Raw genomic sequence first — 19544 nt, forward strand, 5'->3', positions numbered from 1 at the left:
GTCGACATCAAGGTCTATGTAGAACCCATCGGAGGGGGCGGTGTTGTCATCTGAAAACAGTAATTAAGCAAACATGAGTACAAAGGTACTCAGCAAGTCTTACAACAGAACCTACTATACATGCTCATTCTCAAGAAGGTGGTGGGGTTATTGCAGCAGGCTAGCTTTGACTCTTGGCTAATCTATCCTATGGAACTCCACTAGTAAAATAGTTTTCGCACACGAGTCCACTACTCACCAACACAATACTCCACCGGGGATCCTCCCTCGTCATCCTACGAGAGGGCCATCCTCGGTACTCACACATATCTTGAGTCTTTTAGTAGTAACCATTAACTTGTCTATGAACTGTATAGGCAACCAAGTAGTCCTTTACCGCGGACGCGGCTATTCGAATTGTTTTTATACCCTGCAGGGGTGTACTTCTTCATACACGCTTTCACCACTTACCGCCGTCTGACACGACATGTACTCGACAACCTTCAAGCGGAAGCCCAACGAGGGTGTCGGCCACGGCCTACCTAAACACTCAAGTCTCTAGCCCAGGTTCATCGCCTATCCAGGTTCCATCCGCAGGGAGTCCGGCCGAGGTTTCCACATACGGCCCCGAACGATGTGAATAGGGTCCCGAGACGCCAAACAGGCGCCCGGCATACCCGACCACGGTGTATCTACCGCAACATAGCCCACCCCTAGGGTCAGCGGTACGCACGGCCGCCAACAGATAACCTACAAACACCAGAAACTATTTCAACTCCTGGACAGAGTACTAGGGTGATTAAGATGCCGAGAGGGTCAATTAAGGATCCCAATGCATGGTAGTAGCTGATTCTTAAAATCACACATACAGATCTCTGTTCTTAGGGACGACCTCAATGAAACAACCCACCATGTACTCCTACATGGCCTCTCATCGATACATTTACCAAAACATGTTCAACACATCCCTCACATTACCGACATAATCATTCCACTCTTGCCCATCACCTTGATGAACCAGACCTGACACAACTCTAAGCATAGCAGGCATAGCAAGTTAGGAATCACATACATGGCTCAATCAACTCCTACACATGCTAGTGGGTTTCATCTAGTTACTGTGGCAATGACAGGTCATGCAGAGGATAAGGGTTCAACTACCGTAGCACACAACAGTTTGAATCGTGTTGTCTTAATGCAGTAAACAAGAGCAAAAGCGAGAACATGGGTTGTATCAGAATGATCAATGGGTTGCTTGCCTGTTGTAGTGGTAGTAGGGCACTGCCCTTCAGACGGATACTCGAGGTTATCCTTGGAGGCAGAACCTACCACGAAAAACACACGAACATAATCAACACATGACAATATGCAACAATATGATGCATGCTATGACATGGCAAAATGAATGTGTCCTGGCCTAATGCAAGCTAAAACAGAAAGGAATGAACCCATTTGAATCAAAGATTCAAATGATAGTTCATTTATCTTAGCCTTATTAGTGCATTATCTTATTCTACTTAAACAGCAAGGTTAACTTGTTTTGTCATGCATGAAACCATTACAGATGGATAGATTGAATTTTTCTGATCATTTTTCATATATAAATCTTTGCATTTGGAGCTATGGTTGATTTTCTATGATTTTTAGAAGTTGTGGCTATTTTTTGGAATTTCCTATTAAGGAATAAATCCAGTAATTGAATTAATGCATCAGCATGACATAGGTGTGACGTCAGTGGGTCAACTGGGTCGGCCAGGTCAAACCTGACTGGTGGGCCCTGTCTGTCAGTGACTCAGCTAATTAACAGAATTAAATTAACACTAATTAGCTGTCAGTGGGGCCTGGGCCCACATGTTAGTGACTAAACTAATTAAAATTAGTTAAAACTAATCCTAAACTAATTAGCAGGCTGACCCCAACTGTCATAGACTCAGGGGGGGTCAACCTGGGCCCACACGGGGGTCAAACAGAGTCAACTCGCTGGCGTCTAGCCGCCGGCGAGGCCAGACACGGCGGAGCAGTGCGGGATTTGCACTCCGGCGACCAAAAGCATGGCGGAGACTATCTACGTGATGCGGGGAGGAAGCCGCGTCGAGTGGTGGCAGTGGGTGGAGCTAGGGTGGCCGGAAACGTCACCGACGACGAGTTTGGCGGCGACTGGAGCTCGGGTGAGGATGAACTAGTCGCTAGGGGGCATGGGGAGGTGCGAGATTTGGTGCATTGAGTTCCTGGAGGTGCGGTAGGACTAGTGGACAGGGAGGCGTGGCCATTGGGTGGCCGGAGGCTCGTCGGCGACGAGCTCCGCGGCAGTGTGTCAGGGTGATGTACATGTAGTCGCTATGGGGCTCGAGATAGAGAACGAAGAGGGTGGGGAGGTGGTTGTGCTCACGGGGGTCTTGTCGAGGCAGTCGGAGACCTCGGGGATGAGCTGATGCGGCGGGGGTGGCGAAAGGGATCTCCGGTGGGCAGAGTTGAGGGTGATCTCCGGTGGCGAAAGAGACCTCGGGGCTTGACCCGCTCGATGTAATCGACGACGGCGGAGCTCGTGGACACGATGATGCGGTGCGAGGACGACGGAGGGCACGACTACGACGACGGTGCGGCGACAGGGGCGCCGGCCATGGTGGGGAACGGCGAAGGGAGAGAGACAGGGGGAATGGCGTGTCCAGGGGCTTCGGAGTGTGATATGGAGGCGTCCAGGCGTGCAGGGCGCGGGCGGCAAGCAGGTGACGCCGTGGCGAGCTCGGGCACCCCGGCGTCACCTCCCTGCCTGCCTGGCGGGGAAGAAGCAGCTGGCTGGCGTGGGCCAGCACAGTGCTGGGCCGCCAGGTGGGCCGGCTGGTGAGTTAGCTGGGCTGCACCAGGTAAGTTTCTCTCTCTCTCTCTCTCTTTTTTCTATTTTTCTTATTTATTCTATTATTTCTGTAGCTTCAGGGCTTTATTAAAAATGCCGGGGAATTTCCATAAATCATAAAATTAATCATGGCTACTGCTTAGAATATATCCAACAGCAAACATTTTAGTTTATGATTATTTGAGCATTTAAAATATTTTATAGCATTTAAATGCCCAAATGCAAATACCATAAGGATTAATCCAATGACCTTAGATGTCCTAGAAAAATGTGCACCATTTTTGTCAAAGGTTTTAACCTAAAAAAGGGGTGGGCTTTTTAGAAGGGCATTTCAGGTTCATTGAAAAAGTTTTTAGTGAACCCTAGTTGTTCAAGGGGGTGCTGGGGGTTCTGTCTTCCCCATTTCAAATTTAAGAGGAATTTAAACATGATGCACACTCTAATGCTTGAACTAGGTAGGGTGTGACAACTCACCCCCACTCAAAAGAATCTCGTCCCGAGATTTAGGATCCTCCGGGAAGAAGGTGGGGTACTCGAGTTGAAGACGATCCTCCCTTTCCCAGGTGGCTTCTTTCTCGGAATGGTGTGACCATTGAACCTTGAGAAACTTGATATTATGATGTCAAGTGGTACGCTCGGCTTGATCAAGGATACGAACGGGATATTCCCGATATGAGAGGTTATCTTGTAGATCAAGCATTTCGTGGTCCACTCCACGGATAGGATCCGCGAAGCAACGCCTGAGTTGAGAAACATGGAAGACATCGTGAACTCTGGAAAGATGCGAAGGTAGTTCCAATTGGTAGGCAACTTCTCCTCATTTGGCAAGAATGCGAAAGGGTCTGATGTAGCGAGGAGCCAATTTGCTTTGATGCCGAAACGATGGGTTCCCTTTAACGGAGTAACCCGAAGGTAAGCCTTCTCGCCGACTTCAAAAGTCATGAGCTTATGTTTACGATCATATTGGCTCTTTTGACGAGATTGGGCTGTTTTCAATTTCGCACGAATAACGCGAACCTGCTCTTCTGCTTCCTGAATCATATCCGGGCCAAAGAGTTGTCTTTCCACGGTTCCTGACCAGTTAAGAGGCGTTTGACATTTTCGTCCATAGAGGACTTCGAAAGGAGCTTTACCCAAACAAGCTTGATAACTATTGTTATAAGCAAACTCCGCGAATGGAAGGCAATTCTACCAACCCATTCCGAATGAGATGACAGAAGCTCGGAGCATATCTTCCAGAATTTGATTGACTCGCTCTTCTTGACCACTTGATTGAGGATAGAAGGCGGTGCTAAAAGAGAGATGAGTTCCATAACATTTTGGAAACTTTCCCAAAATTGAGAGGTGAAGAGACTCCCACAGTCTGAGTTAATTTCCAATGGAACACCATGAAGAGACACTATTTGGGAGATGTATAGGTCGGCTAGCTGGCTAGCGGTGATACTCTCACGAACAGGTAGAAAGTGGGCTACTTTGGAAAGACGGTCGATCATGACGAAGATGGCATTATTCCCTCTCTTGGTCCTGGGAAACCCAGTGATGAAATCCATACTGATTTTATCCCATTTCCACTCAGGAATAGCCAAAGGTTGAAGGGTGCCAGCAGGCCATTGATGCTCCGCTTTAGCACGACGATAGACGTCGCAGCTAGCAATGTATTGAGCAATTTCTCTCTTCATCCTAGTCCACCAAAACCTCTAGCATAGGTCTTAATACATTTTAGTACTACCGGGATGAATGGTGAGAGGGGATTCATGACCTTCCTTAAGAATCAACTGGCGTAGATGTTGTTTCCTGGGAACCACCAAGCGATTCTCGAAGAATACAGCACCTCGCTCATCCATGGAAAAACATTTAGCAACTCCGCTGGCGATGTTTTCCTTAATCCGGGATATGCCCTTATCATACCGCTGGGCGGTTACGATCTGATCCATAAGATTAGGCTTCGCCACCAGGGTGGATAGGAATCCTCGAGGAACAATGTGAAGATTAAGCTTATGAAATTCCTCATGGAGAAGTTGCTGACTTTGTTGTAACATCAGGTTGTTACAATAGGATTTACGGCTTAGTGCATCAGCCATGACATTGGCTTTGCCCGTGGTGTAAGTTATTCCTAAGTCGTAATCCGAGATCAACTTGACCCAATGTCTTTGCCTAAGATTCAAATCCGGTTGGGTGAAGATATATTTCAAACTTTGGTGATCGGTGAAGATCTCACAACGATTACCGAGGAGGTAATGTCGCCAAGTTTTGAGTGCATGGACGACAGCTGCAAGCTCTAGATCATGTGTGGGATAGTTTTCCTCATGTGGGTGTAATTGCCGTGAAGCATAGGAAATTACCTGATGATCTTGCATGAGTATGCAACCTAGTCCTTGTCGCGAGGCGTCGCAATAGATAATAAAGTCCTTGGAGAAATCTGGTGGTACCAGTACGGGAGCAGATGTTAGGCGTCTTTTCAGTTCCTGAAAGCTGAGCTCGCACTGTGGGGTCCACTCGAACTTTTTATTTTTCTTGAGGAGTTCAGTTAGAGGTTTAGCAACCTTGGAGAAATTCTCAACGAAGCGACGGCAGTAGCTCGCTAAGCCAAGGAAGCTCCGAACTTGCTTGACCGTCTCAGGTGGAGTCCAATCAAGGACAGCTTGAACTCGCTCGGGATTGACAGCAATACCCTTACCAGAGATTACATGGCCTAGATAGATCACTTCTGGCAACCAAAATTCACACTTGGAGAATTTGGCATAAAGGCGATGCTCTCGAAGTTTCATCAATACCAGCCTTAGATGTTCGGCATGTTCCTCTTCATTCTTGGAGTAGATGAGTATGTCATCGAGATAAAGTATGACGAATTTATCCAAATACTCCATGAAGACCGAGTTCATTTACCGGGAGAAGGTGGCTGGGGCATTTGTTAAACCGAAGGACATAACGGTGTACTCGTATTGGCCATAACGGGTAACAAAGGCCGTTTTGGGAATGTCCCCGTTTATGATTTTAATTTGATGGTAGCCCAACCTAAAATCCATCTTGGAAAAGACTGAGGATCCAGCGAGCTGATCATACTGATCGTTGATCCTGGGAAGCGGATACTTGTTCTTGATAGTGACCAAGTTGATAGGTCGGTAATCTACAACCATTCGATCCGTCCCATCCTTCTTCTTGACGAAGAGGACGGGGCAAGCCCAAGGAGAGGAACTAGGACGGATGAAACCCTTTTTCAAGGACTCATCGAGTTGGTTCTTAAGCTCGGCTAGTTCTAAGGGTGCCATCTTATAGGGTCTCCTAGACATTGGAACGGTTCCTGGAACAAGGTTTATCACAAACTCGACATCCCTGTCAGGTGGAACACCTGGCAGTTCTTCTGGAAAGACATCTGGAAAGTCTCGGACTACAGGAACATCTTCAAGGTCTGGAAGGGGGTTGGCGTTTAGGGAGTAAAGCTGGCGCTTGGCCACTCGAATTTATACATTGACTGTCTTGCCCGATGGGTGGGTAAGTTGAATGGTTCTAGTGGCACAATGAATCTTAGCATAATGAGCTGACATCCAGTCCATACCCAAGATGATGTTTATGTCCGAGGACTTGAGAGCTATTAAGGCTGCAAGGAAGACAAGTCTATCAATTAGAATTTCATTCCCATGGCTTACTCTAGAAGTTTGCCATCTAGAGCTAGGGGTTTGAATTTCCATGGTAGAGGGCATGTCATAGAATGTCATGTTATGCAATCGAGCATAGTTCTCGGATATGAATAAATGAGATGCTCCAATATCGAAAAGAACAGATGCTGGATGGCAATTAACAAGGAGTGTACCAAGGACGACGTTAGGATCCTCATGAGCCCCCTCGGCTGAAACATAGTTGACATGGCCACGTGTAGTAGTGACTAGCTTGGCATAGAATGTCTTTCCTGCTGGCTTACCACGGCCAACGGACTTTCCAGATTGATTGGGGTTGTTGTTCTGGGGACACTCTTGGCTATAGTGACCTGGCTCTCCAGATTTGAAACACGTCACCACATTGGGGCATGGAGCAGCATTAGCAGCGGTGCCACCATAGGGCTTGGGCGGTGCAAACTGCTGGTCGAGATGAGGCGCCTCAAAGGATGGCCTCGGAATGAACCTGGGTGGCAGTGCCGTGCTTGGGATCCACACCCGGCGCTTCTGAGTTCCAGAGCTGGATGAAGAGCCAAAATCACGGGAGTGCTTGCATGAAGCGTCATAATTAGTCTGGCCTGTCTCAGCGCTGATGGCTTTATTGACCAACTTCTGAAAGGATGTGCACTCGTGCAGACGAAGATCGCGGCGAAGCTCAGGGCTAAGTCCCTTGCGGAACCTTGCCTGCTTCTTAGCGTCGGTAGATACCTCTTCAGGAGCAGAACGTGCCAGATTCCCAAATTCACGACTATATGCATCCACAGTCATTCTTCCTTGGGTGAAATTGCAGAACTCCTCCCTCTTGTGATCTATGAGACCTTCCCGAATGTGATGCTCATGGAAAGCCTCACTGAATTCAACCCAAGTCGTGATTTGGCCGACTGGGCGCATAGCTTCAAAATCTTCCCACCAGAGGCTGGCAGGGCCTTCGAGATGGTAGGCAGCGTAAGTAACCTTATCAGCTTCGGCTACGTTGGCAGAACGTAGCTTGCGGGTGATGCTGCGAAGCCAGTCATCCGCGTCGAGGGGCTCGACGGAATGGTTAAACTTTGGTGGGTACAGCTTGATAAAGTCATTGATTGACACCAAGTCATTTCGTGGATGGCGTGCAGTGTTCTGCTCAATCCGCTCCAGTAAGCGGTTAGTCTCACGCTTGTTTCTTTCCGCCTCTAGCATCACTTCGGCTAGAGAAGGCAGGTGAGGTAGATTTTCACCCCTAGTTGCACTGGCTTCCCCCTGCTCCGGGGCAGCAGGGTTACTGCGGGTGTTGACCATCCTAGGAGAAAACAAGACAACGCTTTAGATAAGGATGGCACAAACTTAGAAACGAAGTGCAGAATGTAATGGATAACACGGAATGCAGAGATGTTAATCCGTATGTCATGGTAATATAGAACTTCCATATATATACCAACGGTCATACACACCATACATAGTTTAGTACAAGCCCAGGCTACAGTACAACTATGATGAAAGATGTTACATCTCATCGGAGGCATTCCAAGCTCCTATACATTATTTGTCTACACCTCCGGAATTGATTACACACTAAGTCATATTCCACAAGTCACGCAGGACAGTGGAGATACAACTACTACAATACTAGTGATACTACTACTAACTCAGACAGCTCCGTAGTAGACCTCATAGAAGTCACCTCCATAGCCTAGAAGTTCAACGTGATCATCCGGGAATAGACGGCCCTGAGGAGCTTGTGGACCAAAGGGGCTAGGATGAGGTCTTGGACCAACAAACGGTGGCCTGCGGGGACCACGGGGAGGGGTGATGCCTCCCACATCACGCCAATCCACCATGTCCGGCAGAGCAGATCTCACAGGATACAGATCCCTTCTATCCATACATCCAGCTTGCACCGCAGGTGCAAACCGAGTCAATGTGGCCCAATGATCAGCACGGGTGTTGAAAAGCTCCAGCCTCAAGGCCCGATTCTCTCGGTCCTTATCCTCGAGCATCTCGGCAGTGGTACGAGATAATGAGTCCTCCTGAGTGGAGTCAACATAGATAGCGTGAAGATACCCTTGCGCTCCCGGAAGTGAAGCTGGCATGTAACGGAAGTCGGTGTTCCGAAGCAGGCCAGTCCGGACTCGCATGATGGTCATCATGGAATAGGCAGCATCCTGCACAGCCATCTCAACAGTAACCCCGAGTCCATAGGAACAGTGGAGGGGCTCGGTAGATCCAGGATAAGAAGGAAATATCCTGACGGTGCAGAAATATTGGCTTTGATTAATGTCTCGGAACTGCTCTTCAACAGTGTATTCGGGATACCAACGGTAACCCGTCTCGATCATTACCCGGACTAACATAGAAGTATGACCGGGCACATCAAGGAACCAGGTCAGGTGAACCACTTGGTTTTGAGCACGAGTGGCCATCTGAAAGCACAACCACAATGCAAAGACATTAGAATTTCTAGGGAAAATTGGGCAGCATAACAGTTGTAAATGCTCAGAAAGAGATTTGAGACATCCACAACAGTTTGCAATACCACTCGACAACATCATATCAAGGTTCTGATTCAACTGGTACTAAAAGTAGTAGAAACTGTACTGAGGCTTGTAACAACAATCCTATAAGCTACTACGGATTAGTAACACGTGAACCTGATAGAAGGAGAGAGCCTAGTCCTTAACCCATGTTGAATGAGAAGAGAATGACTCGGATCAGAGGGCATAAGGTAAAGGAGTAAAAGATCCTTACGTTCCCTCCCACAATCAATTCCCCTAGATATAACTAAAGCATTTCTAGACTCGACATCGACCAGTTTGGCTCAACAAACCTACAGGCAGTCCGACTCTGATACCAACGCTGTCAGGACCCCGATTCCAAGTCACATCGATCTAGTCGGTAACACCTCATATCACATTGCGGCCTCATGCACTGTATCCCACGGTTGTCGCCTTACCATGGCCCGGGACCGTTTGCGCCTTTTGGCTCATGTATATGATAGTGTTGCTAGCATCCATATGACAGAGAACCCGGGCCGACATGGCTAGTCGTGAACCCAAAGCGGCACAGACCTATGGAGACAGGCATACATGAATCACATCGAGCATGTCGGTCATCAGCGAGTGAATCTGGGCTGTAGCACTGGGCTAACAGGACCCCGGGGAACCCGGGCTATAGCAGGCTAGGCAGGACTCCGGATGTCACCGCGTGACATTTCCCCGAAGTTACAGACATAGGAACAAAGTGAAGCACATGCCGGCCAGTCAAGTGTCCTAAGCAGTAGTGCTGGGCTAGCAGGACTCCGGTGAACCGGGCTGTAGCGGACTACTATGGCTCGAGGAACACTAGACTACATTTCCCCATAAGAAAGGCTGCCAAGGATAAACAACTAGATTGTCGGATCCCACTCATACCAAGCATTTCAATCATACACACAATATGCCCGATATGAGTACATACAACATGGCATCACAACAAAACTCTACAACTCAAGTACTTTATTTGAAGGCTCCAGAGAGCCATACATAACAAGTTCATACAGGTAGGGGTCACATGACCCGACACTCAAGTCATACAAGCATACAAGCACAAGCGGAAGTAAATAGTCTGAGTACAGACACTAGAAAGCAAGAAGGCTTCCGAAGCCTGTCTATCTACATAGGGCCCTCCATGGCCAGGATCACCACCTGGGTGGTTAGTCACTCGTCGACATCAAGGTCTATGTAGAACCCATCGGAGGGGGCGGTGTTGTCGTCTGAAAACAGTAATTAAGCAAACATGAGTACAAAGGTACTCAGCAAGTCTTACAACAGAACCTACTATACATGCTCATTCTCAAGAAGGTGGTGGGGTTATTGCAGCAGGCTAGCTTTGACTCTTGGCTAATCTATCCTATGGAACTCCACTAGTAAAATAGTTTTCGCACACGAGTCCACTACTCACCAACACAATACTCCACCGGGGATCCTCCCTCGTCATCCTACGAGAGGGCCATCCTCGGTACTCACACATATCTTGAGTCTTTTAGTAGTAACCATTAACTTGTCTATGAACTGTATAGGCAACCAAGTAGTCCTTTACCGCGGACGCGGCTATTCGAATTGTTTTTATACCCTGCAGGGGTGTACTTCTTCATACACGCTTTCACCACTTACCGCCGTCTGACACGACATGTACTCGACAACCTTCAAGCGGAAGCCCAACGAGGGTGTCGGCCACGGCCTACCTAAACACTCAAGTCTCTAGCCCAGGTTCATCGCCTATCCAGGTTCCATCCGCAGGGAGTCCGGCCGAGGTTTCCACATACGGCCCCGAACGATGTGAATAGGGTCCCGAGACGCCAAACAGGCGCCCGGCATACCCGACCACGGTGTATCTACCGCAACATAGCCCACCCCTAGGGTCAGCGCTACGCACGGCCGCCAACAGATAACCTACAAACACCAGAAACTATTTCAACTCCTGGACAGAGTACTAGGGTGATTAAGATGCCGAGAGGGTCAATTAAGGATCCCAATGCATGGTAGTAGCTGATTCTTAAAATCACACATACAGATCTCTGTTCTTAGGGACGGCCTCAATGAAACAACCCACCATGTACTCCTACATGGCCTCTCATCGATACATTTACCAAAACATGTTCAACACATCCCTCACATTACCGACATAATCATTCCACTCTTGCCCATCACCTTGATGAACCAGACCTGACACAACTCTAAGCATAGCAGGCATAGCAAGTTAGGAATCACATACATGGCTCAATCAACTCCTACACATGCTAGTGGGTTTCATCTAGTTACTGTGGCAATGACAGGTCATGCAGAGGATAAGGGTTCAACTACCGTAGCACACAGCAGTTTGAATCGTGTTGTCTTAATGCAGTAAACAAGAGCAAAAGCGAGAACATGGGTTGTATCAAAATGATCAATGGGTTGCTTGCCTGTTGTAGTGGTAGTAGGGCACTGCCCTTCAGACGGATACTCGAGGTTATCCTTGGAGGCAGAACCTACCACGAAAAACACACCGAGCATAATCAACACATGACAATATGCAACAATATGATGCATGCTATGACATGGCAAAATGAATGTGTCCTGGCCTAATGCAAGCTAAAACAGAAAGGAATGAACCCATTTGAATCAAAGATTCAAATGATAGTTCATTTATCTTAGCCTTATTAGTGCATTATCTTATTCTACTTAAACAGCAAGGTTAACTTGTTTTGTCATGCATGAAACCATTACAGATGGATAGATTGAATTTTTCTGATCATTTTTCATATATAAATCTTCACATTTGGAGCTATAGTTGATTTTCTATGATTTTTAGAAGTTGTGGCTATTTTTTGGAATTTCCTATTAAAGAATAAATCCAGTAATTGAATTAATGCGTCAGCATGACATAGGTGTGACGTCAGTGGGTCAACTGGGTCGGCCAGGTCAAACCTGACTGGGGGGCCCTGTCTGTCAGTGACTCAGCTAATTAACAGAATTAAATTAACACTAATTAGCTGTCAGTGGGGCCTGGGCCCATATGTTAGTGACTAAACTAATTAAAATTAGTCAAAACTAATCCTAAACTAATTAGCAGGCCGACCCCAACTGTCATAGACTCAGGGGGGTCAACCTGGGCCCACACGGGGGTCAAACAGAGTCAACTCGCTGGCGTCTAGCCGCCGGCGAGGCCAGACGCGGCGGAGCAGTGCGGGATTTGCACTCCGGCGACCAAAAGGACGGCGAAGACTATCTACGTGATGCAGGGAGGAAGCCGCGTCGAGTGGTGGCAGTGGGTGGAGCTAGGGTGGCCGGAAACATCACCGGCAACGAGTTTGGTGGCGGCTGGAGCTCGGGTGAGGATGAACTAGTCGCTAGGGGGCATGGGGAGGTGCGAGATTTGGTGCGTTGAGTTCCTGGAGGTGCGGTAGGACTAGTGGACAGGGAGGCGTGGCCATTGGGTGGCGGGAGCCTCGTCGGCGACGAGCTCCGCGGCAGTGCGTGAGGGTGATCTACATGCAGTCGCTATGGGGCTCGAGACAGAGAACGGAGAGGGTGGGGAGGTGGCTGTGCTCACGGGGGTCTTGTCGAGGCAGTCGGAGAGCTCGGGGATGAGCTGATGCGGCGGGGGTGGCGAAAGGGATCTCCGGTGGGCAGAGTTGAGGGTGAGCTCGGTGCAGCGTCTCCGGGGCGAGCGAGCGCTCGGGGCTTGACCCGCTCGATGTAATCGACGACGGCGGAGCTCATGGACACGATGATGCGGTGCGAGGACGACGGAGGGCACGACTATGACGACGGTGCGGCGACAGGGGCGCCGGCCATGGTGGGGAACGGCGAAGGGAGAGAGACAGGGGGAATGGCGTGTCCAGGGGCTTCGGGGTGCAACATGGAGGCGTCCAGGCGTGCAGGGCGCGGGCGGCAAGCAGGTGACGCCGTGGCGAGCTCGGGCACGCCGGCGTCACCTCCCTGCCTGCCTGGCGGGGAAGAAGCAGCTGGCTGGCGCGGGCCAGCACAGTTCTGGGCCGCCACATGGCCCGGCTGGTGAGTTAGCTGGGCCGCGCCAGCTAAGTTTCTCTCTCTCTCTCTCTTTTTTTCTGTTTTTCTTATTTATTCTATTATTTTTGTAGCTTCAGGGCTTTATTAAAAATGCCAGGGAATTTCCATAAATCATAAAATTAATCATGGCTACTGCTTAGAATCTATCCAACAGCAAACATTTTCGTTTATGATTATTTGAGCATTTAAAATATTTTATAGCATTTAAATGCCCAAATGCAAATACCATAAGGATTAATCCAATGACCTTAGATGTCCTAGAAAAATGTGCACCATTTTTGTCAAAGGTTTTAACCTAAAACAAAAAGGGTGGGCTTTTTAGAAGGGCATTTCAGGTTCATTGAAAAAGTTTTTAGTAAACCCTAGTTGTTCCAGGGGGGTGCTGGGGGTTCTGTCTTCCCCATTTCAAATTTAAGAGGAATTTAAACATGATGCACACTCTAATGCTTGAACTAGCTAGGGTGTGACAACTCACCCCCACTCAAAAGAATCTCGTCCCAAGATTTAGGATCCTCCAGGAAGAAGGTGGGGTACTCGAGTTGAAGACAATCCTTCCTTTCCCAGGTGGCTTCTTTCACGGAATGGTGTGACCATTGAACCTTGAGAAACTTGATATTATGACGTCGAGTGGTATGCTCGGCTTGATGAAGGATACGAACGGGATATTCCCGATATGAGAGGTTATCTTGTAGATCAAGCGTTTCGTGGTCCACTCCACGGATAGGATCCGCGAAGCAACGCCTGAGTTGAGAAACACGGAAGACATCGTGAACGCTGGAAATATGCGAAGGTAGTTCCAATTGGTAGGCAACTTCTCCTCGTTTGGCAAGAATGCGAAAGGGTCTGATGTAGCGAGGAGCCAATTTGCTTTGATGCCGAAACGATGGGTTCCCTTTAATGGAGTAACCTGAAGGTAAGACTTCTCGCTGACTTCAAAAGTCATGAACTTATGTTTACGATCATATTGGCTCTTTTAACGAGATTGGGCTGTTTTCAATTTCGCACGAATAACGCGAACCTGCTCTTCTGCTTCCTGAATCATATCCGGGCCAAAGAGTTGTCTTTCCCCGGTTCCTGACCAGTTAAGAGGCGTTCGACATTTTCGTCCATAGAGGACTTCGAAAGGAGCTTTGCCCAAACTAGCTTGATAACTATTGTTATAAGCAAACTCCGCGAATGGAAGGCAATTCTCCCAACCCATTAAGAATGAGATGACAGAAGCTCGGAGCATATCATCCAGAATTTGATTGACTCGCTCTACTTGACCACTTGATTGAGGATGGAAGGCGGTGCTAAAAGAGAGATGAGTTCCCATAACATTTTGGAAACTTTCCCAAAATTGAGAGGTGAAGAGACTCCCACAGTCTGAGTTAATTTCCAATGGAACACCATGAAGAGACACTATTTGGGAGATGTATAGGTCGGCTAGCTAGCTAGCGGTGATACTCTCACGAACAGGTAGAAAGTGGGCTACTTTGGAAAGACGGTCGATCACGACGAAGATGGCATTATTCCTCTCTTGGTCCCGGGAAACCCAGTGATGAAATCCATACTGATTTTATCCCATTTCCACTCAGGAATAGCCAAAGGTTGAAGGGTGCCAGCAGGCCGTTGATGCTCCGCTTTAACACGACGACAGACGTCGCAGCTAGCAATGTATTGAGCAATTTCTCTCTTCATCCTAGTCCACCAAAACCTCTGGCGTAGGTCTTGATACATTTTAGTACTACCGGGATGAATGGTGAGAGGGGATTCATGACCTTCCTTAAGAATCAACTGGCGTAGATGTCGTTTCCTGGGAACCACCAAGCGGTTCTCGAAGAATACAACACCTCCCTCATCCATGGAAAAACATTTCGCAACTCCACTGGCGATGTTTTCCTTAATCCGGGATATGCCCTTATCATACCGCTGGGCGGTTATGATCTGATCCATAAGATTAGGCTTCGCCACCAGGGTGGATAGGAATCCTTGAGGAACAATGTGAAGATTAAGCTTATGAAATTCCTCATGGAGAAGTGGTTGACTTTGTTGTAACATCAGGTTGTTACAATAGGATTTACGGCTTAGTGCATCAGCCATGACATTGGCTTTGCCCGTGGTGTAAGTTATTCCTAAGTCATAATCCGAGATCAACTCGACCCAACCTCTTTGCCTAAGATTCAAATCCGGTTGGGTGAAGATATATTTCAAACTTTGGTGATCGGTGAAGATCTCGCAACGATTACCGAGGAGGTAATGTCGCCAAGTTTTGAGTGCATGGACGACAGCTGCAAGCTCTAGATCATGTGTGGGATAATTTTCCTCATGTGGGTGTAATTGCCGTGAAGCATAGGCAATTACCTGACGATCTTGCATGAGTATGCAACCTAGTCCTTGTCGCGAGGCGTCGCAATAGATAATAAAGTCCTTGGAGAAATCTGGTGGTACCAGTACGGGAGCAGATGTTAGGCGTCTTTTCAGTTCCTGAAAGCTGAACTCGCACTGTGGGGTCCACTCGAACTTTTTATCTTTCTTGAGGATTTCAGTTAGAGGTTTAGCAACCTTGGAGAAATTCTCAACGAAGCGACGGCAGTAGCTCGCTAAGCCAAGGAAGCTCCGAACTTGCTTGACCATCTCAGGCGGAGTCCAATCAAGGACAGCTTGAACTCGCTCGGGATTGATAGCAATACCCTTACCAGAGATTATATGGCCTAGATAGGTCACTTCTGGCAACCAAAATTCACACTTGGAGAATTTGGCATAAAGGCGATGCTCTCGAAGTTTCATCAATACCAGCCTTAGATGTTCGGCATGTTCGTCTTCATTCTTGGAGTAGATGAGTATGTCATCGAGATAAAGTATGACGAATTTATCCAAATACTCCATGAAGACCGAGTTCATTAACCGAGAGAACGTGGCTGGGGCATTGGTTAAACCGAAGGACATAACGGCGTACTCGTATTGGCCATAACGGGTAACAAAGGCCGTTTTGGGAATGTCCCCGTTTATGATTTTAATTTGATGGTAGCCCAACCTCAAATCCATCTTGGAAAATACTGAGGATCCAGCGAGCTGATCATACAGATCGTTGATCCTGGGAAGCGGATACTTGTTCTTGATAGTGACCAAGTTGATAGGTCGGTAATCTACAACCATTCGATCCATTCCATCATTCTTCTTGACGAAGAAGACGGGGCAAGCCCAAGAAGAGGAACTAGGACGGATGAAACCCTTTTTCAAGGACTCATCAAGTTGGTTCTTAAGCTCGGCTAGTTCTAAGGGTGCCATCTTATAGGGTCTCCTAGAAATGGGAACGGTTCCTGGAACAAGGTCTATCACAAACTCGACATCCCTGTCAGGTGGAACACCTGGCAGTCCTTCTGGAAAGACATCCGGAAAGTCTTGGGCTACCGGAACATCTTCAAGGTCTGGAAGGGGGTTGGCGTTTAGGGAGTAAACCTGGCGCTTGGCCACTCGAGTTAAGACATTGACTGTCTTGGCCGATGGGTGGGTAAGTTGAATGGTTCTAGTGGCACAATCAATCTTAGTATAATGAGCTGACATCCAGTCCATACCCAAGATGATGTTTATGTCCGAGGACTTGAGAGCTATTAAGGATGCAAGGAAGACAAGTCTATCAACTAGAATTTCATTCCCATGGCTTACTGTAGAAGTTTGCCATCTAGAGCCAGCGGTTTGAATTTGCATGGTAGAGGGCATGTCACAGAATGTCGTGTTATGCAATCGAGCATAGTTCTCGGATATGAATAAATGAGATGCTCCAATATCGAAAAGAACAGATGCTGGATGGAAATTAACAAGGAGCGTACCAAGGACGACGTTAGGATCCTCATGAGCCCCCTCGGCTGAAACATGGTTGACATGGCCACGTGTAGTAGTGACTCGCTTGGCGTAGAATGTCTTTCCTGCTGGCTTACCACGGCCAACGGACTTTCCAGATTGATTGGGGTTGTTGTTCTGGGGACACTCTCGGCTATAGTGACCTGGCTCTCCACACTTGAAACACGTCACCACATTGGGGCGTGGAGCAGCATTAGCAGCGGGGCCACCATAGGGCTTGGGCGGTGCAAACTGCTGGTTGGGACGAGGCGCCTCAAAGGATGGCCTCGGAATGAACCTAGGTGGCAGTGCCGTGCTTGGGATCCACACCCGGCGCTTCTGAGCTCCAGAGCCAGATGAAGAGCCAAAATCACGGGAGTGCTTGCATGAAGCGTCATAATCAGTCTGGCCTGTCTCAGCGCTGATGGCTTTATTGACCAACTTCTGAAAGGATGTGCACTCGTGCAAACGAAGATCGTGGCGAAGCTCAGGGCTAAGTCCCTTGCGGAACCTTGCCTGCTTCTTAGCGTCGGTAGATACCTCTTCAGGAGCATAACGTGCCAGATTCCCAAATTCGTGACTATATGCATCCACAGTCAGTCTTCCTTGGGTGAAATTGCAGAACTCCTCCCTCTTGTGATCTATGAGACCTTCCCGAATGTGATGCTCACGGAAAGCCTCACTGAATTCAACCCAAGTCGTGATTTGGCCGACTGGGCGCATAGCTTCAAAATCTTCCCACCAGAGGCTAGCAGGGCCTTCGGGATGGTAGGCAGCGTAAGTAACCTTATCAGCTTCGGCTACGTTGGCAGAACGTAGCTTGCAGGTGATGCTGCGAAGCCAGTCATCCGCGTCGAGGGGCTCGACGGAATGGTTAAACTTTGGTGGGTACAGCTTGATAAATTCATTGATTGACACCAAGTAATTTCGTGGATGGCGTGCAGTGTTCTGCTCAATCCGCTCCAGTAAGCGGCTAGTCTCACGCTTGTTTCTTTCCACCTCCAGCATCACTTCGGCCAGAGAAGGCGGGTGAGGTAGATTTTCACCCCTAGCTGCACTGGCTTCCCCCTGCTCCGGGGCAGCAGGGTTACTGCGGGTGTTGACCATCCTAGGAGAAAACAAGACAACAATTTAGATAATGATGGCACAAACTTAGCAATGAAGTGCAGAATGTAATGGATAACACGGAATGTAGAGATGTTCATCCGTATGTCATGGTAATATAGAACTGCCATATATATACCAACGGTCATACACACCATACAAAGTTTAGTACAAGCCTAGGCTACAGTACAACTATGATGAAAGACGTTACATCTCATCGGAGGCATTCCAAGCTCCTATACATTATTTGTCTACACCTCCGGAATTGATTACACACTAAGTCATATTCCACAAGTCATGCAGGACAGTGGAGATACAACTACTACAATAGTAGTGATACTACTACTAACTCAGACAGCTCCGTAGTAGTCCTCATAGAAGTCACCTCCATAGCCTGGAAGTTCAACGTGATCATCCGGGAATAGACGGTACTGAGTAGCTTGTGGACCAAAGGGGCTAGGATGAGGTCTTGGACCAACAAACGGTGGCCTGCGGGGACCACGGGGAGGGGTGATGCCTCCCACATCACGCCAATCCACCATGTCCGGCAGAGCAGATCTCATAGGATACAGATCCCTTCTATCCATACATCCAGCTTGCACCGCAGGTGCAAACCGAGTCAATGTGGCCCAATGATCAGCACGGGTGTTGAAAAGCTCCAGCCTCAAGGCCCGATTCTCTCGGTCCTTATCCTCGAGCATCTCGGCAGTGGTATGAGTTAATGAGTCCTCCTGAGTGGAGTCAGCATTGATAGCCTGAAGATACCCTTGCGCTCCCGGAAGTGAAGCTGGCATGTAACGGAAGTCGGTGTTCCGAAGCAGGCCAGTCCGGACTCACATGATGGTCATCATGGAATAGGCAGCATCCTGCACATCCATCTCAACAGTAACCCCGAGTCCTTAGGAACAGTGGAGGGGCTCGGTAGATCCAGGATAAGAAGGAAATATCCTAACGGTGCAGAAATATTGGCTTTGATTAAAGTCTCAGAACTGCTCTTCGACAGTGTATTCGGGATACCAACGGTAACCCGTCTCGATCATTACCCGGACTAACATAGCAGTATGACCGGGCACATCAAGGCACCGGGTCAGGTGAACCACTTGGTTTTGAGCACGAGCGGCCATCTGAAAGCACAACCACAATGCAAAGACATTATAATTTCTAGGGAAAATTGGCCAGCATAACAGCTGTAAATGCTCAGAAAGAGATTTGAGACATCCACAACAGTTTGCAATACCACTCGACAACATCATATCAAGGTTCTGATTCAACTGGCAACATACTAAAAGTAGTAGAAACTGTACCGAGGCTTGCAACAACAATCCTATAAGCTACTACGGATTAGTAACACGTGAACCTGATAGAAGGAGAGAGCCTAGTCCTTAACCCACGTTGAATGAGAAGAGAATGACTCGGATCAGAGGGCATAAGGTAAAGGAGTAAAAGATCCTTACGTTCCCTCCCACAATCAATTACCCTAGATATAACTAAAGCATTTCTAGACTCGACATCGACCAGTTTGGCTCAACAAACCTACAGGCGGTCCGGCTCTGATACCAACGCTGTCAGGACCCTGATTCCAAGTCACATCGATCTAGTCGGTAACACCTC

This window comes from Triticum dicoccoides, chromosome 5A (assembly GCF_002162155.2).
Source record: "Triticum dicoccoides isolate Atlit2015 ecotype Zavitan chromosome 5A, WEW_v2.0, whole genome shotgun sequence".
Classification (NCBI taxonomy): Eukaryota; Viridiplantae; Streptophyta; class Magnoliopsida; order Poales; family Poaceae; genus Triticum; species Triticum dicoccoides.